The 27,835-nt window shown below is 40.3% G+C and overlaps 1 long non-coding RNA gene across 1 annotated transcript in view; it reads right to left on the reverse strand.

The window, feature by feature from the left end:
* LOC101750610 overlaps positions 1–27,835 on the reverse strand; it is a 478,463-nt gene that overhangs the window by 266,331 nt on the left and 184,297 nt on the right. The window contains exon 6 of the long non-coding RNA XR_006939090.1: positions 3,713–3,815. This is a non-coding gene — a long non-coding RNA (uncharacterized LOC101750610). The remainder of the gene's footprint in view (positions 1–3,712; positions 3,816–27,835) is intronic.

Raw genomic sequence — 27,835 nt, forward strand, 5'->3', positions numbered from 1 at the left:
CTGCAATTCTAGTCCTCAGCAACAAAAGAACAGTAGTAAGCTTATACTATTAATTTACCAGAAAGAGGATGATGACTGTGAAGAGCAACTTCAAGGACACAAAGCATAATTAATAACAGAAGGTTTCAACCATGCTCAGGTAAACTGGATACTAGTCAGTGTAGGCAATACAAAAATCTTAGATAACAAAAGTATCTGCTTTTTGGGGTAACTACTTGGGAAGCAGCAAGGAGAAAAAAATACTAACTTACAATCTTAAACCTAGCTCTTGATTTAAAGACTGAACAGCGTTTACGACCTTACTCAGAATATTGTTTTCAAAGGCGTAGTATTACAGAAGAGTCCCAGCACGTAGGAGGACATCATACAGGATAAAAGGAACCGAAAATTTCTTGTGCTTAGTTTCAGTAAGGGAATTCAGAAGCAACAGCCAAAAGTTGTTACATTTTTGAAGGCGACATTATATATAATGACATCAGCAAAAGCATGCAACATATGAAAAAATATCTTTAAGGAACTCAAGAAACCCAATGTAGTTCAATAACATAATCTATTAGAAGCAAGAAGATATGTTTCAAGTACTACCAAAGTCTCCAAGAAGGAAAATACAGTAGAACAGACATATAAAATCACAAACAAAATGCATACAAACAAATAAACAGAGACCTTGAGATCTTTCCTTGAGAAACAACTACCAGAAGACACTAAAATTAACAATTCTTAAAGAACTGCCAATGTAAGCAATCAGTCCTTCTCAGGCAAGCACCTGCATGACCAGGTGATAATAGGGATAGAAAAGGATCCATTCGTGGAGGATAATGCCATAGAAGAAAAGCTAATAAATTACTGTTGCTGGGATAAGCACAGGCACTTGGATTCATCAGCCTTTGGGGATATAACAGAGAATTTGTTTTAAATGGTTGTGTTAGGAGAAGGGAGGCATCAAAAAACTGCAAAAAAAAAAAAAAAAAAAAAAAGAAATAGTAACAAATCCTAGGACGCAGAGGAGCTCATGAATCTTAAATGTAACACTGCTGAACTATTATACCAATCATAACATCATAGCATCATAGGATGGCTTGGGTTGGAAGGGACCTTAAAGCCTGCCACAGGCTGGCTGCTTCCCCAGGTCAAGCTGCCCAGGGCCCACCAAGCCAAGCCCACAGCTCTGGGCAGCAGTGCCAGGGCCTCACCACCCTCTGAGTAAAGAATTTCCTCCTAAAATCTAATATAAATATCTCCTCTCCTCTTTTAGTTTGAAACTAAATTTATAAGAATAAAGTTTATATAAGAATATATAAGAATAGAAAATACAGGAACAAACCTGTTATAATAAAAAACAGTCAGTCGACACAGTCCTTGTACAGGTAAGCTGTACCACAGAGACATGTCTGAGTTCTCAGTAGGCCATGGAAAAGCTAGTTAGAGCTTGTAGTTAAAATTTCTAGAAGTTTTCAGTAGGATTTTTTAACCAAAGGTTCATAAAATGCCACAGGAATGTTTTATTATGGATTAATAACAGATTAAAAGGAAACTAAAGTAGGGATAAGTAGGAAGGTTTCAAATGAAGACTCTGCCTGGAGGCTTCCACTATGTAGTTTTTTAATAAACTATCTGGAGAAGGGCTTGACAGAATAGCAACATTTGATACTGTGATTACAAGTGATTCAACGCAGTAAAAAGGCAATCAAACTGCAAAGATTTGCACAAGAGTGTCATGATATAGAATGATTAGGCAATAAACTTACAGACAAAATTCAGTGTCAATAAATGTGAAGTAACACACAAGGAACAGTAACCTTAACTATGCACATTCCACGACTGAGTCTAAATTAGCTACTACCCCTCAAGGAACCTATCTTGGAGTTATAATATATAGTACCATGAAAACATCAGCTTGCTACTCAGAAGCATTTTAAAAGGCAAATAAAATGTTAGGAATTATTAGAAAGGAAGAGATAATAAAAGAGAAAAATACTATTGTGTCGTTTTATAACCCTATAGTGAGCCTCATGTTGCATGAAATCTGATTGCTCCACCTTGGAAAGCATTGAAGATGAAAAAGGTACAGGGAACTGCAGCAATAGCGATCAAGACTCTTCACAACAGAAACAACAACAGAGAGGAAATTCTGATATTTCATGATTCCCATAAAGTGAAATCCTAGAGGAGATGAGAAATTCATTTTAGAAATGCCAGCATATGTTGATTCTGAAACACAATATGCTTTTTAGGACCCTGACAGTTGAGACTGAAATTACAGTAAAACTGCTGAAGTTTCACAGCTCAAGTGCTTTAGGCATTTGAGAAGGGAGCAATGTCCCATTGCTTGGTGTACCTCAATCCCCGAGGGCATTAATGACCTCAGCCTCCTTTCTGCATGCGCTGGCTGGCAACCCCAGCCCTGGCTTCCCTGCATGGATCTGATTTGCTCTGCTGCAAGAGCCTGAGCCTAAAAATTCCCACATCAGTTTTGAACTGATATTCTCCAGAGCTCCCGCTTAAGCAAGGATTTGCAGGGATCTCGTTTTCATGGCCCTGGACACAAAAATTTACTCACATACAATGCCTGTGAAAATGTCTTTGCCCACCTCCCTGTCAAGCATGCAGCCTACTCTTGGAAGTAGCTCAGAAACTCATTTGTCAAACAATTACCATAAAACAATCAAAACATGAACATGATTTTTAGACAGTCTCTCTCTATGCACAGTCTAAAATACATGACCGCACAGAAAAGCAGTGTTAGAACAGAAGAGCTCATATGTGTGTACAGATATGGACAGATTTAGAAAAGAAAACAAAGAGCGGATTTTAAATCCTCCTTTAATCATCTAAGAAGCATGTTTAGGTTATGATGCTACCTTGCTCAAGATCTGAAGCACCTGCAGTACTGCTGACCAGCCTTTCAGAGTCAATAAATGTGATGCTAGTCAGCCTCTCAGCTACTAGTTTTGTATTTTTCAGATGTCTTGCTGACATAATTTAGAGGAAAGTTTTGGTCTCATAAACTCACAGAGAAAGGAAACTATTCCATGCTATGGAGAAGTTTACAGTTGGAATGCAATTACAGAGACACCTCAGTCTGGCAGGTGAAGACAAAATGCTAGAGATGAAGACTACACAAAATCTGACCAGAAGTAATTTTATGGTGAGCTCAGCAGCTCACCAAAAGTTACTTACTATCTTTATATGCCCATTTCCCAGAAGATATCCTCTACTGCAAAGAAAAATTAATACTGTGACCCATGGTATACTGTGACCTATGGTATACAGTACTGGACAAGCAGAGTCCCTCCTTCTGCCTTTACAGTCTGTGAAGCTGAAAACTTAAGTTGCAGGAAGCATCTCTTTTTTTTTTAAACTAGTTTACTGAAAAAAAAACTTCTGTGGAAGACATGAATTCCCATGGCTAATGCACCAGAACGTAACTCAGAAGGCTTATAGCCTATGCATGATTGCTTTTATATTTTTTAAAATACATTAAACTCATGACAGCAACCAGTAACTTAATAGGCAAGACCACAAAGATACAGAAAACTGTAATCTTCATTTTAAAAAGATGAGACTTGATACGTGGTAATCATGAATCTCTTCCTTACAAATGCCTACTACATTTCTGCTAATCCTTTGATCTAAATTAAAGGTGAAAATGTAGAGGTATTTCCGCTTTTTCATAAGAGAAATGGAAAATATTCCTGCTTGATTTACTTACCACGTCCCATTTCTTTCCCTCACATATGGCTGCATCATACCCACACATTTTCATGCCTTTCCAAAACAAAATGTCAGTCCTCATCTTCTCACCAATTTTGTTACTAAAAAGAAAGAGAAACAACAATACAAATAGTTATTAAAAAGTGGCCATAGTAGCAATAGCATATAACTTAACGAATGAGACATTTCACCTTTAGGAAAATTTCATTCAGTATCAGTTGATAACTATCTTTTCTCTCTCAGTTAAGAGTTTGAATGAATCTCAGTTTGGAACATGAAATTCAGCTGAAAACATCAAGTTTGATCAAAAACTTGATTCTGACCAAAGACTTCTCTTGTAATATCTGATTAAAATCCCAAACCACCTTGGCTTCCTCAAACTGTCTGAAATTCCTCTACTACTTCTGCTCTTTTTAACGAACTAAATAAATTGGAAATAAATTGGCCTCAAATTTCACAGAGTTTATGAAATTTTCACACAGCTTTAATAGAAATGGTGCCAAAAATGAAGGTGAGGCTGACACAGGACCTCCTTAGACTGATCCCCATCCCATGATATGGTGCAGTATCCGCTTGGAAATGGAATATTTCTATTTGGTAAATAACTTCCTGCCAGTGAACTTCTATTTGAAAGCAATGGGAAGGTTGCCACAGGCACAGTTTAAACTAGGATTTTACATATTCTTTACTTATGTCGAAACAAAACAAAAAAATCATTATTGATTTTTTAAAAATATGAATTAAAACCATTCTACTAAGCACTGGTAAAGGCAAACTCAACAAAATAACAAAGTTTGCAGCTACATCACTCTAAGGTTCCGAACCCAACAATTAGTAATTTGTTCAGTGTGTTACAATCACTGGAGGAATAGAGAAGCCCCTAAAGCAAGGTTGTGCTTCCTCTCACTTAATTTGATTCAGTCAGGGTCTTTCCATTGAATTTGGTACGGCTGGGTCAGACTGTTCTCTCACAATTGTAGTGTATCTCAAATAGGTGTATTTGAGAACAATACATGCAGGCATACAGAACATGAATAACGTGCCCTTACTCATAGGAACAACAGCTCTTCTCTTGGGTGAGCCAGACACATGAAATAGACCTAATCAGATCCCTTATTATCTTTGGATTTACAGAAATCATCGAAACTTGCTTGGATTAACAATTATATATCCATCACTGACAAACTGTGATTAGCTACCTTGTTAACTTTACAGCACCACCTATCTGGAAATCCGTAGCCAGAAAGGGTCACAAACTAATTTTTACCAATGGTATTTTCTTCCCCTTTACTACTGTCATCAACTTAATGACTTAATTTTTCAGTTCTTGCTGATGGGCATGATCTCACAGAGTCCTCAGATATGCTAAACATTTGCATCAGCATTAAATTAGACAGATATAATTTATTTTATATCTCTTGAAGGAAAAAATAAAGACAATTGTGGAAGAGTCTAGACAAGCATACAAAGTAAATACGCTAGTATTATAGGATATTTGAGATAAACCATGCATGTATATAAAAGTATTAGTTCCATGGTGAGTAATTAAAGATGTATCATCAATGAAGATTTCTTAAGTATTGATGCAGATGAGTGTAGCTGTGTGGCCATGGGGACTGGCAGATTTCATCAAGCCTACAACAAGTGTCTTTCCTATCTGCAGTTACTGCATATGAGTGAACTTTCTGCAGTGCCAGCAGTAATCCAGGCATATAATGACAACACCTTTGAGAAAACTCATCTGAGGAACAAATAAGCTTGCTTTAAAAAAAAAAAAAAAAAAAAAAAAAACATATTGCCCTGACTCATAAATCTATGCTGTATTTAATTAAATTCAATACATAATTTTATGGAGAGAGAAACAAATCAAAGAACCTGTACTAAATGACAGAGAAAATTCCAAACAAATATAATCCATTTTGCATTTTAATCCCAATGTTGCTTGCCCTTGTGAGGGATGATGCCTGCCTTACTCATCCTTTTAATTCCTGAAAACAGCTCTTACATAATGATATTACGGACATGTACTACAAAATATATAATATTTTTTAAAATCAGGTGAGCCACCCTGTTGTTCACAAGCACACTGCAGAAAGCTGGAAAAGACCATCACGATTTTTCATTATGCCAAGGACTTCTCCTTTAATGATTCTCCTCCTAACCTCTCTGGAGAACAGTAATTAGCATGCTGCTTGTCCAGATCCATCAACAAAGGCACATATAAAGCCGCAAATATGCTATGCATGTGTTAGATTGATTAGGGTATCTTCTACTCTGACAGATTTAAACGTTCTCTTTTTTCTTGTGAGGGGGAGAACCGCTGCATGAAACAAAGAAAATAATTCACAAGCAGCAATCCTCAGTGATGTGTTAGAGGCCATCTGAATCTATGCAGACTCTCAGGGTATCCTCATCACCCTGAAATCCCAGTTTCCTACACTCAGCCTCTTCTAACACCTCTAGGGAGGGCCACTCAATTCTGTCGCTGCTGTGTTCAACATTTTCCATGCTTAACAAATGAAAATGAGGGAATGAAAAAAACAGTTAAAGCAAAGGTTATAAATCCTGCTCAGGAGAGATCTTCTCCACAATCTGTGCATCTAGGTGTTGTGGAAACTTTTCTCTGCGCAGACTGAACCATCCCTCAAGTCTCTCAGGCCTGGGACATAGCAGACACACTTCCCACCTTCCCTCTTCTCCTGCCCACATAATCCTTCACAGATTGTTCTTCCAGGCACAAAAAAGCCACCCTTCCTGTCACTACTAGCCCCGCTCCACTGCCGAGTGCCATAAGAGCAAGCCTGGTCCGTGGGCAAGCAGGGGGATTTCTGTCACTGAGAGGCGTGCAGCATTGCCCATCAGTGGCTGCTGTGGGGAGGTGGGCAGGGAGAGCTAGCAGCAAATGACAGAAAACATTTGCCTCCAACAACTAAGAAAGCAAAGGTGAAAAAATCTAAAGAAGCTGACAGGTGGTAAATCATGAAATATTTCATTTGGGTTTTTTAAAAGATAGAGGAAACCACCATGTGGCTCCCCCACGCAGAGTTTTATAATATATGTGTGTCTGTCGATGAAACAGGGAGTGATGTGTACTGCAGAAAAGTTCTGCATGTTCTTCTCAGCTCCTTGTCATTGGGCTTCTCTCACCCCACCCACTGAACCCGGAATAGCATCCTTGTTCCTTCAAGTCTGGCATCTTCTCTCTCTTCTCTCTCCTTTTTTTCAGCTCCCAGTCAACCGCTTGTTTCATTTCCCAGCTCTTTGCTCTTCTCCTCTCTGGGTCTCCACCTCCTCTACATACTCAAGTAGCTTAGGACCCCTGCAGCAAGTCATTCTTTCACACAATCTTTTACCTCCTTTTTTTGTGGGGTTTTTTTTTTTTTTTTTTGCCCTATCTTCTTACCTTGTCTGAAGTCTGCACAGATTAAGACCACTTCCTCAAGGCTTCTGACATGACATGTATCTGACAGGCTCTGTACTTTGAACCTGCAGGACATATTAGTGTCCAAATGTAAAAATGCCTCCTGACATGAATTATGAACAAAAAAAACTCACATGGGTGTGGAAAAAGCCAGCTTTTTTTTTCCTGTGAGACCAAAAGAGAGGATAATTCTGGGAGGGAAATAGTTATTCAGACTTAATGATAGGAGAAAATTTGGTATTGTTTTGAGCACAGAATGCATTTCAGACTGATCTCAGATCCTGGCAGGCAGTTCCGAGTAAATTCCAAGTACAATTTTTATTCTTCCTCCTTTTTCTACAAACGTGTAAGTAGAATACACAGAGAAAACAATACAAGTATAATATTAAGAAAAAGAAAATGATTAATGACGATTAAAAATATACTAGAACTTTCGGGTTCTGCTCATTCTGCTCATTTGCCAGAGGTACAACGCATGTCTGGAGTGATACCTTGAGTTTGATTCTTCCTGCATCCCAAAGAGTTCATCTAGACCCTGGGGTGTTAATATGAAACCAGGCAGTGTTATTCCGTAGACAAGATTATGTGCTGTCAACCAAGTGGAGCTTTCGCAGGATCAGCTGAGCTGCTGGAATTGCTCCCAGCCAGGATGTCGGGGTCATTTTTAAGGCACTTCATGGAGAACAGGTTTCACAAGTTAGATGCCAGCACAGTTGGTTTTCCACCTAATAGGGCCTCAGGCTCTGCTATCGGAAGGATCCTGGTGACTGTGAGATGCAAGGCTCAAATGTCAGGCATGTAATATTTATTAGAGGCAGCAGAGGAAAAGGTTTCAGCCTCCCTACGTAAGATTATTCTGAACTGAATAGAAAGAACCACAGCTCCCTGTGGTAGGATGTTCAGCAGTTTCATAGTGTAAAATTGTTAATAAAACCACTATAAATATAAGAAGGGCTTCCATTTTCTCCAGCCAGCCCCTAAGGCTACAGCTGAGTGAAGGACTGCAGGCTCTGCGTCACCTGACATTCCAGATAAACAGAAGTGTGCAGTGCAGCACAACATTTGTAAGAGCATCCTCTGAGACGCTTTCCAGTGCTTCCTGGTTCCCAAACCAGGAATGTCATATCTGTGGTCTTTTTTACTGTGTTCTGCACTAGAGAAAAACCGTGAGGCAAGGAAGTCACAAGTGTCAGTGAAAGTTAAATGTCAGCACCGAGCGCTTCAGTTCTCTAAATGACCCTTCACCCCAGCGAGAGGCCTGCTGCAGTGACACAGCAGGGTTCTGGCTCTGCAGGAGGACCCGATTCCAGCAGTTGTTCTAAACTCCCTGGGAGCATTCACAAATCTCCAACACACTTATGAGAAAGCATATTATAATTGCTCCTAAAGAGGGGAAATATTTGTCTGAAGTAATGACCCCAGAAATTTTGCAAATTTTTTATCACAAAATATTCAGACCGGTAACGTGGAACTGCTCCTCCAGTGTTTCCCATCATGAACTGACAGTGGTAGTGGTGTCTGATACAGACATTTAAGACCAAATTTCACCCTAAAATACCGACGGCTAAGATTGAAACCCCCAGTCTAATCCACTCCTGTCAGTTCCTGATCCCTGCTGGGTGTGGAAAATCACTTTGAATCTTGTATCTCTCTGTCTTCTGTTCCTTAGAATAATTTCTTCCACATCATATTTGCCGCATGTGTGAAAAACAAATTTGTCACCCAAAAGCATATATTTCCAATGGTCTCAAAGAGCAGTGATTCAAACAGTGATTCACATTTTCAGCATCAGTAATACTACAGAGATAGGAAGGGGAAAAGGAAGAGAAAGAAAGAAGAAAACAAACAAAAAAAAATCTAGAATTCTTCTTAAAGAAGAAATATGTGGAGGAATAAATGCAGACAATCCTTCACACGTGAAGCATGCAGAACACTGGTAGTGATAGAGCAAAGTCTGCAGTGCGTTTAAACAGCTTAATTTATGGAACTTGCCAAAATAATTAAAAGGAATCCTACAGACTTTTCAACCCAAGCGGAATCCTTTCATTGAATGAGTTAAAGGAATGACAAATGTCTTGATTAAAGTGAATTTTAAATCCCTGTGCATGACCACCTATTAAGACTCTTGCCCACTCTGTCTCACATAGTGTTGCCCAGCCCTTGCTGGGAGGAAGGATGTCTCTGTGTGCCAGGCTGTCCCATTCTAACACAGAGCACTCATCACAATGCTAACTGATGGAGCCCCCCCCAAAAAAATAAAATTTCAGAGAGCAAATAAACCACACGCTCCTACTTCCCTCATTTTTGACTACAAAAGATTTTTCTTCCTACTTTATGATGGTATTCTGAGAAAGCTAATACGATACACAGTGACCGCTGTGTCAAAACACTACACAATCTCAAGACAACCAAGTTCGGTCATGCCTTGCAGCAAGCAGTGCAGTAGGTGCCAGTGGAAGTGGAATGATGTCTGGCGATGCTGTACCTAGGGCTAGGAGACTAATCTCTTCCAGGATAATTTTTAGCTACGTTTTGGGACCCAACCCAGGATCAGGAGGCAGCCTGCTAAATGAAGCTGTGGCACAGATCACTTGCTGGAGGTTTGCCATTCACATACTCTTTTCCTTTGGTCCTTAGCCCCCACAGCTGCAGGCAGCATTCTTCACATTGGAGGCAATAAAACATACCTGCCAGAACTGCAGCTAGCAGCTAAGAAGGAAATGTAAGGTGAAGTTTGCATATGTGTACTGCAGCAAAAGACCTTTCCTCTAAGGAGTCAACATCTCTGTAAAATGGGATAAACGAATACAATGCTCATGAGAGCCCTGAAGTCAGCAAGGCAGCTGCCACCCTCTGGCCTCTACTTTCTCTCTTCAGGGAGGGATCGGACCTTCAAATCGGTTAATTCCTGAAAGGGACATGGTAAACCTCAGGGTTCACCGTATCAACAAGCATGTATACATTTGCCTACTGTCCAGAGCTGGAGGGCGGTATTAACCAGGTAACCTGCTCTGCCAAGATAGAGCCATATCCCAGCCTGAAGACCCATAATGATGCCTGAATGTAGCAAATAGAGTAAATCTCTTATCTACAGCTTTAAATCCACTTATATTCCCACTTGTCCATGACTTATGTTGGTTTCAGTGGGTGGCAATTCTATTTCTCTGACAGCATTTTATAATAAGAGATCTATCCTAAATAAAGAGGGAAATACACTCTGATTCCAACAGTGCGCTCACAATGGAAACAGACTTCCAGCTGAAGACATCCTTGTGGATGTATTTTATTGGTTTGATAGAGCAACAGCAGTAAAAAATGAATATGTGGAATTTATCAATTAACTGACATCAGCCTGAGACAAATCCTGAGCACATTGTGACTCAGCCTGCAGCAGCAGCCTCCATCTGCAGTGCTGTGGGATGCACTCTGCTACTCATACACCATATCTTTACATATAATTTTTACTTTTGTGAATGTAAATAATTTTATTCTCAATTTGCACTTGCAAATGCTTTTAAGGGAGCAAAAAATGCTATGTGTCAAGACATAGTTGCTTTATATTTCTATTTTTATGATGACTTCTTGTAATGACAAAGTACCAAGCATTTAATTGGTATGACCCAATTAAGCAATACATGAAAACCTACTTCTCTAAAGTTTATTGATGCCAGCCACCACTGCTGCTGCAAATGGCAAACACAGGGATTTATAGGATTACTGATGAACACTAAAATGTAATCAAAAGCTGAAATGTAAAAATATACACTGGAAAATGCAGAAAATGCAGCTGTCCTCCAAAGAGAACTTTCCTCTCTCTTTCCCATCTCCTCCCATCTCCTCTCCACCATTGCTAGTGCCCCAAGACCAAATGAATCTGCATTTACCTGTAGTTTTAAAACTGAATCCTCCAAATGCCAAACTGCTTACTTTTACACACACACACCTCCTCTAGGTGTCCTGTTCCATCCTGTGCCAGGCCGTGCAAATCTCTCTGAGTTCATCCTGTTCTTTTACTGTTACGCTCCAAGGAATGTGCCAGATGTGAATGTGCCTGCTGCCATGAGATGCAATGATTTCATCACCAGATACCAACCCAGAATAGCGCTAAGAAAAATGAAAGTTAGCTTGAAACAAAATTGCAAGGCAGTCAGTCTGAAGAGCAGTAACACACCTTCACCTTGGCTATGCCTGTGCTGGGAGCAAATGCAAACGTCCTTCCTCAACTGCAACAGCTATGAGAGCAGGGTGGTGGTGAAGTGCAGTAGCATCCCTTGGACGTCACTGTTCTGCATTGCCAGTATGAAGAATACAGTCAAAAGATCGGGAGCATTCCAGAGCCTAGGATGCCAGAGTAGTGTGCCAGCACTGTGGTGCCAACGCTGCAGCTCCAGCTCCAGATGAACTTGGAGATTCACACAGATCCTGGGCACTCACCCATGGTAGCAAAAACTTATCCCCAACAAAATAGGATGGATGCATTGCAACACTGTAACAGAAACATGTCATTAAGAGGTGTGGTTTTCTACTCCTTCACTTTAAAATCCTTAACAGAGAACTATCTCTGTAAAACCTGGGCTCCACTCACTTGCTTCATTTGAAATTCTCTGTAGGATGCATGATCACACAAGGTATGATAACCTCTATAAGCTGAAGGAGTAGCTCTTGGCTTTCCAGCACTGAAAGTAACGATAAAAACATTGGCAAAGCCTACAAGCAGGCTTATGGGACTGTAACTACCTAACCTTGGAATGGATTACTATCTGCCCAGTCTGTTCTCCTCCCCTTTGTGTATGTGTGGATTCACCACACCACAGCCCATCCCCAATATCCAGCTGCTCCTGGTACTGATGATGCAGTGGCAGCTGGTCATATCGTGTATAAGAAGCCCTTCACAAATCAGTGGGGATGTCCCAAAGGATAACACAGCAGTACTGGTACAAAGTACTAGGGACACGCTTAGTGATTTCTTTTCCCTACAGGGTATGGGGATTGCAGATAAGGAGAGCACTGTGCTTTCTTAGGACTGCTCAGCATGCTACTTTGTTTATTTTGCTTCAATGAAGATGAAACGGATGCTATTTGTTGGTCAACAGTGATGCTGTGATCAATATGTGCAGGCATGCATTGTGCATAGGACTGGAGATTTCATCCTTCTTCTCACACAGCCCTCAGAAACTCACGCTGGCTACTTTTTTCTTTCATTGCTCCTGTTATCTGCTGCTTTTCAAAGCACATCTCCAGACTGCTGACAGGAGGTGCTGCTCTGGGGCAGCAGTGAAGGTAACCAAAGCCTTCAGGAAGGCCCACCACACTGAGCAGACACATTGATGGGGGTCCTAAGGAGCACCCTGCCAGGATCTCATCAACTTTTGTGATCCATGCAAAGGACTGGCCTTGCAGGAAAAAGTGGAGGGAAGGAAACTAGGAAAATGGAAAACCCTGCATCTGTGAAAATATTTGAAACTTATATTGGATGTTGCCACCAAAGCAAAACTGTGAGCAGTAGTTTCCCATTTTCCATCTTTATTTCTTTCTGTACAGGCGTTCACAGCAGAAAATGTGCAATGATATTATGCCCCTGTCTTCAGCTGATAATGAACAACCTAGTAGATAGATAAATAGCTGTCACTTTGCTTCTGGGATCCATGTCATATACTGAAAGGACATTACAGGGTTCCAGAATTGTGAGTTTGATATATGTAAATGTTCTTTAAGTTTTACTGACAATGAAAATTCATTCTGTGAGTGATACAACACTAGGACTGATGTCAGAGAGCATGATATTAACTTTCAGTCATTTTGGCATACTGTTCTACTGGTGATGAGGCAAAGAACTTGATAAGCAGTCAAGCAACTTCTAATTTAATTTACAGCAAGTCCTTTGACACAACGGCAAACTGAGCATATCCCAGTTAAAAGAGCATATGGAAGTTCATTTCCCAGTTACTGTGGTGACATAGAGCAATACCAAAGAGCAAATTTCCTGATTCTGCTCTGGAATAGATGTACCAACGTATTTCAACAGAAACAATCTTGGGAAAGAAACTAAAAACCAAACATTTATGATCTACTGTGGGATTACTTACAAATGTAAGTCCTAACTCATCAACCTTTAGAACACAGCGTACCTTGTTAACTTTATGTTCTTCCCTTGAATAATCCCATCAGCTGTGCAAATTTGAATGACTTTGTCTTCAAGTAGCATTTATATCAAAATTCACTAACGTCATTATAAAACACAAAAGTCAGCAATTTTAGTCAATCCTTGCTTTGTTCAAAATCACATTGGCCAGCTCCACGGCAGAGATCTGTCTGATTATAACTTTGTGTCTCTATTATACAGAATGGATCATACAATAATAATCAGTCACACACTTTTCTGCTCTCCCAATCTCTCCTGAAGAGTGTTAGGCAATTACCCTCCTATCACACTTGCTTTGTCTGACAGCAAACCACAGCTTTCACATGGGAAAAAAGATGACAAAGCATCATTGCTTGGACAAGATTCACAACTCCTGACAAATTGCCATGCAGCTTGAATTGCTCCATTCAGAAGTAGAGCTGCTCGTCCCAGCTCCCACAGCGCAGCAGACAACAGCACGTGCCATGGCACAGCACAGGGTACAGCAGCAAGAGTAAGGAGCTTCTTTTCCTCTTCCCAAGTCTCATCAGCCCTGAGGGAAGAGAGACTGAGATGCACAATGAAAACAGACGAGCTTCACAACAAGATTTACACTTACAAAATCCCAGTTTAAAATTGGACAATGAGCAACAGCATGAAGTTCAACAAAGGGAAATGCCAGCTGCTGCGCCTGGGATGGAGCAATGCCAGACACAGGTACAGATGGGAGATGAGTGGCTGAGGAGCAGCTCAGCAGCAAGGGACCTGTGGGTGCTGCTGACAGAAGGCTCAATGTGAGCCAGCAGCATGCCTGGCAGCAAACCACATTTTGGGGTGCATTAAACCCAGCATAGCCAGCAAGATTCTCCCACTAGAGTGTGATCTCTCTCCCACTGATGTAGCCTCACCTTGCATACTGTGTATGCAAAGCTGGTACAAGGGCTGGAAGGCATGCCCTGTGAGGAGAAGCTGAGGACATTTTGGTTGTCTGGTCTAGAGAAAAGAAGGCTCCGAGGTGACCTCATTGCTCTGCAGCTTCCTGAGGTGGAAAATGGAAAGGGAGCTCCGGAGCTCTGCTCCTGGGTATCAAAAGCAGGATGCATGGAAATGGAACAAAACTGCACCAGTGGAGGTTCAGACTGAACTATAGGAAATTTTTTGCCATGAGAGTGGTCAAGCACTGGCATAGGCATCCTTGCAAGGTGAGGGTGGTTACCCCAAGCTGTCAGTGTTCAAGAGGCATTTTGATAATGACCTCATAAATATGTTTTAATTTTTGGTTAGCCTTGAAACGATCAGGCAGTTGGACTAGATTATCAGAAAAATCCTCTTCCACCTCTATTATTCTATTCTGTTCTAAAACCAAAAGCACCTAAGCAGGACAAGAATGTGTTACCTGCAGTTTAAAATCAAAGCTTGAAAAACCAGGACCAATGCAAAACAGTCTGAGTTTCAGTGAGACATTTGGCAAAAGATCAGTAAATTGGAGCTAGGACATAAACCTATTAGCAATCTAGTTCCACACTAGGCTGTAAATGTCACAAAGCTCACACAGTCATTAGTCATCCCTGTGCACAGTACATGCATACAGAGGATAGAAAAGAGATCTTGTGAACACCTATCTTGAACATTAGCGTGGATGTAAGCATCATTAGTAATAAGGAATAGCAGAGTAAACTGGGCCCAATATACATAGGAACCTCCCAGACCTATTTCCCCGTAGCTCGGCTAGAAATACCACTCACATTTATATAAATTCAATTATTATTTTTAAATCTTGGTGATTTTTCTTGCCTCTGTACTTGAGGAGTCCAGACAAACAGCATGTAAATGCTGAAATGCTTTGAGAAAAGCAGTTGACATAAGTTTACTAGCCCCAGGTTGAAAAATAAAAAGGGCTGGAGCACCAGATAAGCATCCAGAAGTTAATTCCCTGTCAGCATACATGAATGCAGCTCCACTGGGCAGAGAACGTTCCCACCCGTCCCATGACTGCTGATCTGAACAGAATCATTCTCCTATAGTCTACTTCAGAAACAGGCTGGCAGTACCTACCCGGTGCTCTTGCAAAAGCTAAAAGTGAGACAAAAGTTCACACCAGACACATTCATATCCTGGTTTGTCTTCACAGCCAAAGCTATGCTGCTAGCTACTACCTCTATCTGCCACATCATGTTCTCTCCCACAGACCTTGCATATTATCTGCCCTTTAAATGACTCATCCGCTTCTCCATCTGGAAAGAACATCTCCTTCTTTGTATTCGTTCAGGAAGACAAATATACTGCCTGAGTCATTAGGATTTTTCATGTGGTCTCGTCTTAATGTTCCAATACTCCAGTTTAGACAATATCCACTTGGAGGAGTTCTTTGCTCAGCAGCAGGAAAGAAAATAACTTGACTCCATAATGAAAACCTCGAAAACATCCCAAGTACTAAAGGGTAATGAGACATGGCCCTGATTGATTGTCTAATAACCTTTATCTAGATACTAATGAATGTAATAAATTGTGAGATTTATGTACAGTCTCTGCTCAGAGACTATCTTTTAAAGTACCTTCATGGAGAACAGCAAGTTGCGATGTGACTTCCAGATTCAGTTTCACCAGGAAAAAAAAAAGACCTCTTTAATGTGTAGATTTGAACTGATGATCAATCAGCTGAGATATTACCGTGAAACAGTCTAGGGGAATAAATTTAAAGTTTAAGTATTATTGTGAAAAAAATATATATTTAAAATTTCAGATATACTTTAGAGGTCACAAGAGCCAGCAAGAATGCTCAATTGATTTTATCATTATCGTTATTTATTACAATATTTGATAATTTATTAGTATCTTAAAACCAAGCCTTAATATCTCAAGGTCTTCTTATATCATAGAACCACAGAATCATAGAATGGGTTGGAAGGAGACCTTAAAGTTCACCCAGTTCCAACCCTCCTGCTGTGGGCTGAATTGGATAGTCTGGAAGATTCTTCCTCTACATGACCAGCAGCCTTCCCTCTGCTGAAAGAGCTCTTCCTCACAGTCGTTAGCCTCTTCACAGGTTCCTAACTAAACCAAAGAGCACTTTCAGAGTCTATCAAGAAAGTCTATCTCCTTTTTCTCCCTCAAGCTCTTCTGCCCTCGTGATTTTATAGGATGGTACTTCGCAGCCTCCATCCTTCCAGTTTTCTGCTTCCGTAGCTTTATTTCTACTTCAGGCACACTTCAAAAGCTTTGCCAAAAGAATGATGCTATGCAGAAGTGCAAGTGCCATTTTCTTCTCTGCCCCCTTCAAACAAGACAGAGGGACTGACAGAAGTCTTAGTATACTTAAAGCTTATAAAACAGAAAGAAAAAAAGTCACTTTGTTGCCTATCCAGGCAGCTGTTTTGCCAAGAAGCTCTGAGCTGCCACCAGCAGCTTCATTCTATAGGTATATGCTACCAAACCTTTTTGTGTTCAGACCTGCTCTCTCTTTTCAGAAATGAAGGAGCCCACCTTTTCCCCTTTTGCTTCTCTCCTTTTTTCCTACAGATGCTCATTCTCTCACTGTGCAGTTGCACTTTTAGTACGTAATTTTCTAAGAGTATGGAAGTACCAACCAAAATGTACAGTGTGGTATTTCCAATTAGTCTATGTTAGATTCTGGGATCAGAACTGCAAAGAATTATCGTGGACTTTAACATGACTCCATATCAAGGCCTCTGACCATTACAGAAATGTACAAATAATACAGCTTGGGATCAAAATTTGCTAATAACACTCTACCACTTAGGCTTCCCAAATTTGGAAGTGAGACTGTGAGGTAAGCTAATCTTTGGTTGCCATTTAAACTCTTACCCCCTTACATTTTTGTTGTAGAATTAAAAAATAACAGGAAAGGGGTCTGGGATAAAAGCAGGGTAACCTTTGTGGGAGCTTCCATTTGGATTGGCAGTGCTCATATTTGAGGGCAGAATCCGAGTTCTTACAATTTTTTGTGTTATTTGGCATCTCTGTGACTATTTAATTCCTCCACTTCCTTAGGGCAGCAACTTCTAGCCAGCTTTAAGGGGCTTTTGTAGCTAAAGAGGCCTCCTCCTCCACAAGGCATGACCTATACATTTCTCCAGTTCAGGGAAAACAGACCAGTTCCACCGTCAAACTGCAGCTGACACGAGACCAGTGTTAAGGAAGTGCAATGGCCCCTTCCCTCCAGCCCAGTGCCAGAGAGCACCTGGCAATGGGCTGTGCTCCAGGCTCATTCAGCAAACCTGTGGGCAGGATGAATCCAGAAGAACAAAACTAGCTCTAAAAGGCTTGAGTGGCATTGATGGAGGCAAAGTATCTCATGAGAAAGCACTCAATGTGATATGCTAAAAACAAGCATTAACTCACTATTGCCATGAAAAGATTCCCTGTATCTGGGGATCAGTTCTAACACCAGCTACTTCCAAAGGATACCAGCTATCACATTCAGGATTTTCACAGTAAAAACAATTTTCCTATACTCTACAAACCTGAAACAAATCCTAAACAGCTCCCAATAAACTGAAACATCTCAGATGAAGGCAAGAACAGTAACATCTATAAAGCGTATTTGCCGTCTTCAGGGCCTAATCCTCATTTGGATCGTGCAAATATGAATGGTCTTTTACTTCTTTTTATGTTAGCATTGTTTGCCAACTAAAATCAATCTCAGTACAAACAAGCAATGAACAAGGGAATGTTTCCAATACTGTCTCAATTTTAAGATTCCAATGTTGATTTTCCAACTTTCAGAAAGCCTCAGTATAAATTTGCAGTATCTTTGTAGCAACATCATTGCCCAAGACAATAAATATTCATAGAAACAGTAAGAGCTTTGTTTTCCAAGGACAATTGATCCTTTTGCAGAATTTACTGATTTGTATCATAGATCATCCAGTTTTTATTCTTTGAGAGAGAACACTTAACAACTCTTAGCATGTGATGGTCTCCACATGACTTCCCACTCCCTGTGTTGGGAAGAACAGAGCGTTTGCACAGCATTAACAAAGAATGCCTGCTCAAATATAAGAGAAACAGTAATCCCTCAACACAATTAGTTATTAGCATTAGCAGACATGCAGCCTCACCAGAATGCATCTCTGAATGCGCAACCCTGACAGTCTTTTCAATAGACCTCTGCTTGCACTGTGTTTCTCCCAGTCACTAGAGAACTTCACCTATGACTAATTCTGGTTTTGAATGCTGCCCCTGCAGCAGTATAGAATCTGCGGCACAAAAATAACAGATGTGCCTCGAGGAAAGGTCTCACAGGTGCAGCTGGAAGCGGCAATATGTGAGAAAACCCAAAGCTTGCTCCTATCAACGAAGTTACAAAGGAGACCTTGCTGAGAAAGGCAAAGCTCATCCATCACTTCTTGTGGCAAGCTGTACACAAAGACCCGGTTTTTCCAATTTCCTTTCTCTTTTGAAACCTTGAGTAGCAAAAAATATTTGCAAGCTATGAAAATGTTTCCATGAAAGAAACTCAGATACTGGTCTAAGTGAAGAGCATTATTAATACTCCTAAAAATCCCATACCAAAAGCTATTTCCATAGCTGGAAACCTCCGGTTTTTGACAGGTTTATTTTCTAGGAGCACACATAATATACAAATTAAACAAATATACAAATCATAAAATTTTATTTAGAGGTAAAAAATAAAGCTAATATTCAACTCACATTTAAGATGCAAATACTGTCCTCTCAGGACTACATAATTTCAAACTGCAAAATGATTTTGTTTATATTTCCCTTGGTAAGCAAAGTGTAGAGGAATAAGAAACAAATTTTGCATTTTATAGCTTCTAAACAAATGCACCTCTGTCTAAACACAGAGCGTAAACATAAATGTACCTCACACTGCAACTTCAATTATAACTCTGTTAAACAACAGAGCTCTGAAACATTTGCACTAATTTCCAAAATATGCCATGCCTACAACACCATGTAACACTACCAGCACAAATACCATCTCCTTCAGCTTCACTCACCTCGTCAATCTTGCTATATTCAAACCACATTCTACAACAGCACTTTCCAAGCTGAAGATTTTGCTTTTATTTTACTTTCAATAAACCCCCGGGCTAGGAAGTAAAAATGATAATAAAAATAATATACAAAGACATAATATTAACTAATTAGATGTCCAAATGATTTTTAGTAAGGGGCACGGCAAATTTATATTTATGCTGTTGCTAAATATCAGAACAAACAGAATCTCTAAAATTCTCCACGTTTCTATTAATTAATGGTCTACATAAATGAAAGGAGTTAAGGAAGCTGTCCTGGTTTGTACATTAACTTGAGATTCAGCCCCATGTGATCTAAAATGATTGATTTAATCTTAACAGCAACCATTAACTATTAGGAAAGCATTACTTCAACAATGTAGATACACATGGGTGTCAACTGCTCAGCGACAGAGCATGCCCTATATAAATAATAGGCTCCAAGCTAGATTCATCAAAGAGAGCAGGAAGATGTCTTGAAAGAGAGAGAGGGAAAATGAATTCGATGAATCATGTAAGTGGCAGCCTGCATCTTGAGGAACAGTTCTACATACTGAGATTATGAATGTGTTATATGCAGAGTTTCATCAGCAATTGCTGAAGTAAGATGCTCAGGAGCAGCACAGCACGTTGCTGAGTACAGCACGTGGGTGGCTCTGATTCAGGTCCCAGGAACTCTTCCAAACCAGACTGCAGTGGCCCCAGCAGGACTGAGAGCAAGGCACCATCAGGAGAAGGAAGGAAATGCAAGACTTCAGATGTGCTTTAGGGTCATGATGTTGCCACAACTCGTTGATCACAGGCCAGGTCTGCAACAGCCAGTCCCCTAGCCAGGCCAGGCCACATTGAGAAAGTGATTTGGAAACTTAAGAGCCACTGAGAAAGAGCTGCAGTGCTGTCCCAAAACTGATGGGGGCTGATTGTATCACACAAATAGCAAACATCATCGAGTGAATCCCCACTACTGCTTCAGAGCTGATCCTTTCTAGGCAACCCACACACTGAGTCGTAATTACATATGTCATTCACTAAATAATTTCAAATTAATGAATGTGTTCATGAGTATCTGAAGTGCTTTCACAGATCATTCACACACAGAAAGAGCTTCAGAAGCACCACAAGAACTATGGGGAAACAGGCTTTCACTGTGAGTGCATTTTATAGTTTAAATTCACATTGATGCTTTGCCAACCTGAGAAGGAAATTTTCTCAGCCAGATTTAGATTATATGTGAGCTCAGGTTATCAGGGGGGCTAAATGAAGGGCACGCCATCAAAGTGAATAGAAGGACATAAGTTCATCACTTGGCTCACAAGTGTGACCCTTTACGCAGAGCCACAGCTCCAGGGAAAAAAGCTTTACAACAGCTTCCCTCCGCAAAAACCTGCTGAAGCAGCAGTAAATGCCTGCCTCAGGAAACCAGATTCCATTTTGTTCTCATATTTTCTGCAGCTGAAAATGAGCTGGAATAAAGTGGATTACCAATTAAGTCTAAATAGTTCAGATGGAACAGGCTTTGGTATTGCAGCCATCTTAGATTCTTTGCTGGGGTAGAAAGTGAAGTTCTTGAGGCAGACGTCAACTTTTGTCACTTCCAGACATTGTACCAGTTGTGTGTCCAGGAGGCTATGTCTCATTTTCAAATATGCACCTCATCAAAGAAATCCAGTGTAGTTTCTGGAATCAATTTGTAACTATCACAGTGGAAACCAAATCATAAAAGCTAAAGCAGTTGCCACTGGTGCCAAGGCAGAAAATAGGAGCTCCCTCACTCTGAGACTTCCTACTCTTCTCCACTTACCCTTGGGAAAGTGAGAGCAACTTGAGATCTTAGCACTTCCAAAGCTCTTCCAGATGTATCTAGAGGCCAACTCTGCCTTGAATCATGGAGCAGAAGTATGCAGGAATGAAAAAGATCTCCTAGGTAACTAATCTTAGTTACTCACCCTCACAAGAAACCATGTTGCTATGCTGCTCTCCTTTCAACAGTCAGGCCCAGGCCTGGGGAGCTGGAGACAAGCCTGCACCACTGGAGAGGAAATACCCTTCCACCATGACCAAGTGTGTCTGAAGAGCAAATGGGAATGTGTCAACACTGATAGACAGGCAATGCATAGAACTCACCTTAGAAAAGGAAGCAACTTCTCAGAGACGATAAAACATCTAATTATGCTAAAATAATAGAAAAGAAAACTAACAGTAGAAGTAAATTAGGTTGGATTGGAATCTTTCAGATTTTGGAAACTGAAAGATTCACAATATTTTGAAAAAGCTTTCTACAAGAAGGAAATCATGACTGTTCACATCCCTTCCCCACTAATCTGTTTCTCTTCCTGACTGCTAAGGAACAATAAACATCCATGCAATTTCGCTAATCATCAGACATCAGTTAGTTTTTCTTACAAGGATCACAAGACAGGAAATGGGATCACCTATATTTTGAACGTAACTTCTCAAAACTCAACACAGAACATTCCCACATGATAAATTTTAAGGCTCTGTCCAGTTTCTAATTGCTGATCTAGCCTGCACAGTGCATTTGAAAAGCTGACACATCATAGAGATTTTTCACAGGCAATACAGTTGCTGCTGGGACCACAACTACAGCAGCTTTAATTTTAAACCATGCATCCTTCTCTTTAATTCAAACATCCACTTTATTGCAAAATAACAGAATTGTACAATACAGCTGGCCTAGGTTTATTAAACTTTGGCACAATGTGTAGCCAGTCTGACTAGTTGACTTGACATTGATATGAATTAAAAAACATGTTGATTTATTGTATCTGGGTCTAAAGGTGATTGTTTATTGTCACTGCCACATAGATGCCGAAAGACTGCCAGGGGGAGAATATATTAACTTGCAAACAATATGACAGAAGAAAAAAGTATTTCTCAAAAAACATAGCAGACTATTTATGATATATCTGGGATCTTTGCTGAACCTGCGGCTGAGTAAAATGGCTAAATTTAACAAAACAAAATTAAAAATAAAACATTGTGTCATCATGCGTTCAATTATGGCACTTAAAACTGATTTAGCCAATACTTCTGAATGAATCACACTGTCCTTCCTCACTTCATACTTAAGAATAAACTGCCCCGGGTTTCACAGGAACTGCAAGCTGAGCCAACACTATCCCAGATGTCCACAAAGGACTGACATGCAATTCCTGATGCAAATTGAAGTACATTGCTAGAAGTGGCCTAACTTTACATTTCAAGGAGAACCATGAGCACTGCAGTACAAATTAGGGACAGGAAATGTAAATAGCAAAACAGATTTCACTTATCACCAGTTCTAAAAATAATCATGAAAGAAAAGTGTCAGAAGACAGAGAGCACTTTCACTTTCTTTCCTCATTTTTTTTAAGCTGCTAACCTAGACCAGACCAGAAGATGACATTCAAATCCTCCAGGGGGGAGAGGGGGGGGAAGAAAGCAGTAAGAGAGGTCATCCAGTGCTATTATTCAAACACTCCTGCATTTATCAGATGAAACACAGTTCCACCAAGCTGGAATTTCTCCCTGAGTGAGTCAAAGCAGAGGCAGCAGCACACCAGGGCAACCTGGCAATGCAGGTGTGGTGGCTGGTGCCTTCTTCCTGCCATATGACACAGAGCAGGTACACAGCCAGGAATGCTGGCAAGGTGAGGGAAGATAGTCACATCCATGTCACCTTCAGAAATCCGCTCTTGAAACCAAACTGAAATGTTTCTCTGGCTTGAAGAAGCTTAAACATTAGAGAGTGGTTTGGATATATCCACAAATAACCACTGACTTGTGGGTCAGAGCATCAGATCCTTATAGACTGGATAGGTTTTATCAGAGAGATAGGTATTATTCAGAAAAATAATCAAATTATAGAATTCAGATGGATATCTGAATTTTGACTGAGAAATACTGCAAGCTTAAAAGGATTCTGAGCTAAGATTTGACTTAATTTGATGACTAAATAAATGAATAAAGTTATCTCTTTGTGGCTGTTTAGTTGATTACTGAGATTGTTCTACCACACAGCTCTAGTTTAGTTGATTACTGAGATTGTTCTACCACACAGCTCTAGTTCTCAGCATACTTACACACAGAGTAACAGACTTCCCCTCACTGATGCCTTTATTCACATTGTCCCTCAGCCTGAGCACTATGTACACAGAGTGCTACCCATCAGTGACCTTTCAATGTCACAGAAATAACTGAGAGGAAACAAGCAATCATCTTTTCTACTGAAACTTCTTTTGCAAGCTGTAATTTTGATATGAAAAAAATATACATTTTTGGAAGGCAGAACACCACCTATTACATGGATGCCGTGATGACTGCTCTCCAATCATTCAGTAAACACATTCTCAAGAACACTCATCATCATCTTTCTCCTCTTCGCTTTACTGATCTTAGAGCGTAGTAAAAGAAACATCTGTGAAAACAAACGTAAGAGTGATTGCACATTCAATCATAGAAAAGTTACATGTTGCTGTCCTGCAAAATCAACTGTAATGAAAATTTTAACTAGGAGGTCACCAGGGCGTGATAGCTGTTGTTGTGTGACCGGTACAGCAGCCATTGCTGTCAAAGAACCGAGATATGGTATGTCTCTCAGCCCAGATGTAACCACATCTTACAAATTTACCACATCATTTGGCAATTTTGATGCTTTTCATGACTTCAAATGCCTTGAAAATATAGCTTTAGTCCATCTTCACATCCCTCTGTGTGTAAATTTACAGATCTGTGTACTATTCATCCTTTTCAAATCACCTCGTACAAATAATGTACTGGTGATAGTGAGGGGATGGCTAACATCTCTCAATCTTTGCCAGTGGTCAGACATGTTGGTATAATTACCAACTGGTCCTCATCCCATGCTCTTAAGTGAGCTCTTGACATGTCTAGAGTAAAGATCAAGAGAAAGAAAAAGGTATCTCAGGACCTGAAAACTCTGCATCATGACGGCAAAATCCTATCAAAAGATAAGATGTGAAAAATAATAAAATAAGGAAAATAATATTTCAAAGGCCATGTCCAATTCTATCATAGCTCCCTGGATTAAATGACAATTTCTGTGCAATCTCTGAATTTAAATCCTGCCTTCTACTTGGAGTAAATCAGGACTATGTGCAAAATTTCCTATATTTATACAAACAAAGCAAAGACAAAAGTTGACCAGCATCTAAACATTATTTAAAGCAAGAAAGTCTGTGCATATACATAATGTCTGTTCCTTCATACTTACTAGCACATGTAAAGCAAGTCCCTTCCAAGTCTCTTTTTGCCTTACATTAGATGAATTTAATTGTAAGTGCAAAATGAGAAGTCTCAGAGTCTCTCAGCTCATTAGAGTAACGTGCACCAAAAGAGTTAAGTAGGTAACTGATTTTATCATCATTTTGTACCTTCAAGCTTATTTTAATGAGAACAGATCCACTTTCTTAGTAAATTCATAAATAACTTTCCTCATAATTAATTGTCTCTCTATGAAATTTTAAGATGGATTTGAATTTGCCAGGAACAGGCTGATTTCCTTTGTAATTAACTAATGTATCAAAAGGGATCATTTATAATGTCTGTGGTCAACATCAGTCAGCACTGTTACAGGGCGGCACAGTAGGGAATGACTAATGAACACATGATGGAATCAAAACTGACAGACAGAAAGTCATAAATCTTTAATTTGCATCCTGAATTTTGCTTTTTATATGGGGATTTTGCCTCAAAATGATGCAATTTGCAGACAAGCTACAGGAGTGAAGTCAATGTCAAACTTGAAACATGCAGGCAGACATTTCTGTCTTCAGAATGTGGCTGGAGAATTTGGCACAGGTTCTCATAGGCTCCTTAGTTATCTGTGTGAGCAGAAACATGCAGGCACCAGGACCCATTCCACTTCCATCAGCAGATACTCTAAAATGTCATGCTTCTCATGAATGCCCCTGAAAATGAGAGTATCGATTACATAATATACTACAGTGATGGGTGCTCTATAAATATCTAAGATCAATAGCATTCTCATCCTGCTTATCCTGGACAACAACAGTCTGCAACTCCTCTCTAAATATTGACTCTTATCCTGTCTTAGCTGCTCTGCCTGACCCAATTTGTTCCACCCCAGTAACCCTCTTACTCCATATAACTTCCATATAACCACTCTTGAAGGTTGCTCAAGCATCTGTCACTAACTCTTTTATTGCAAGTCCTAGCAACGCTTTTCACAATCTTCTGATTCCTCTATGAACGATTATGAACAGATTGCATTATCTCTCGGAAAATTAACGCTAGTGTTGATTCAACTCCATTACTCCAGGTGAATGTTTCATTCACAGATCTATGGCCAGTGCTCTAGAGGAAGTCAGCCTGAAAGACTGTATCTGTCTTTATGGTGTTACATCAGAAAGACTGAATCGTGGTGTGGGTGGGATGACAGCACAGTCACAGAGCTATGCCTACGTCACATGGCCACACAATGCTCAGAGGAGAAAAAGGAGCTATAAATCTCTGACTCTCCTCCTCAAATACTGTGATTTTGAATGTGATAGCTATTATGCTATGCATATGTTAATTATAAAACAGAATGCACTAATAGCAGGTCTGTAGACTAAAAAGATGCCTGATATCTATGCCATGCATGTACCAGGGTGTTTCATCCACTTCAGACTAGTTTTAGTCTGGTTCTATGTACTGAAAGCTCATTTGCACTTGGAGCATTGCATCTCTGCTCCCAGAGCATGTCTTCTAGTTTTGTTTCATCCAGAAGCAACCCAGTTCATGGACTTCAAGACTCTGCCTTGATGCGGACCAAAGTTTATATGGACAGATCATCAAAAGACTAACTCCAAAACATACCCCTGACCCAGATTAAAACCCACAGATATCTGCCTCTCACCCAAAGATGTCATCAAAAGAGGAATATGGAGACAATCTCATATTCCACGAGTCATGTCACCAAACTCAGTGTATGCCAAAAGGTCCAAGAGCTGACCTCAGTGCTAACATGCATGTTTGAATGCATTTAGCCATGCCACACACATGACAATTCCTTTGTCCAGCAGAGGCCATGGCACAGCACATTGCTGTGTTCTCCAGGCTCACACAGCTTTGGAGGAAGGACAATGGTTATTAGAGCTGCAGGTAGATGTAATGGTAGGAAAAAAGAGGGACAAGTACAGTCTCATACTGACATCAGATCCAATCATTTTTCTAGGCCTAATTATGCACTTGAGACAGGCACTCCGAAGCAAGCTCTATTGCACTGAGTTTGGTTCCAACAGTACACGAGAAGACTAATACAAATCACAGAATCATAGAATCATAGAATAGAATCATAGAATTGCTAAGGTTGGAAAAGACCCACAGGATCATCCAGTCCAACCATTCACCCACCACCAATGGTTCTCATTAAACCATGTCCCTCAACACAACATCCAAACGCTCCTTGAACACCTCCAGGGTCAGTGACTCCATCACCTCTCTGGGCAGCCCATTCCAGTGCCTGACCACCCTTTCAGAGAAGTAGTATTTCCTAACGTCCAGCCTGAACCTTTCCTAGCACAGCTTGAAGCCATTCCCTCTAGTCCTATCACTAGTCACATGAGAGAAGAGGCCAACCCCCAGCTCACTACAGCCTCCCTTCAGGTAGTTAGAGAGAGCAATAAGGTCTCCCCTGAGCCTCCTCTTCTCCAGACTGAACAATCCCAGCTCCTTCAGCCACTCCTCATAAGGCCTGTGCTCCAGACCCCTCACCAGCTTTGTTGCCCTTCTCTGGACACGCTCCAGGGCCTCAATGTCTTTCTTAAAGCGAGGGGCCCAAAACTGGACACAATATGCCATAGAATGCTATAGAAATGCCATAGAAAAATTGTCACATAAATTCCTTATTTAGTTTTTCTTCTAATTCTTCTTACCCCTTATCCAACCTGCCCATGATTTTTCAGAATTTTGGTAGAACACAACCTGATTATCGCAGTCAATATTACTATTAATAGCAGATCTGAGTAATATCTTTCTGGCATAAGTTGTTTTTAGGACCACATGGTGCTAGCCCTAGCCTACAAGCAGCTATAGAGTCTGGGCAGAGATGTTTGGAGTTTAAGCACCATATGGAATGAGCAAAAATTTACCAGGAAGCACACAGAGGGGCCAGGAACACTGCCAGGATTAAGAGAAGGCATTCCCTCAGATTTGAGCCATGCAGCAAATGAAGGAGAAACGCTTTGGATTAGGGTCTTTTATGTTATACAGCAAGTGCTCATTTTAGCTCTGCTTGTTTTAAAAGTAAAATTTTGGTTATGAGCAGCCACCTTCTATATAAAAAGCAATCATTCAAAGATGGTGAAAAGGAAGGTGATTTCCACATATGGGTAGCAAAGCTCAACCAACATGACGATTAAGGATGGTCTGTGATGTGAGAATTCCACTGTGTAAATACCGAGAAACTACTCTCCATATCAAGCAAAATTTATTCCTAATAATAGCAGCTTGTTTACATGGCAACATGCCGTATTTGCAAAGCTCTTTTACAAATATCCTCAATGGTTCCAAGCTGCAAGCAATCTAATAGAAATGTATTCTACAATCTACATG

The sequence above is a fragment of the Gallus gallus genome, chromosome 4 (assembly GCF_016699485.2).
Source record: "Gallus gallus isolate bGalGal1 chromosome 4, bGalGal1.mat.broiler.GRCg7b, whole genome shotgun sequence".
Classification (NCBI taxonomy): Eukaryota; Metazoa; Chordata; class Aves; order Galliformes; family Phasianidae; genus Gallus; species Gallus gallus.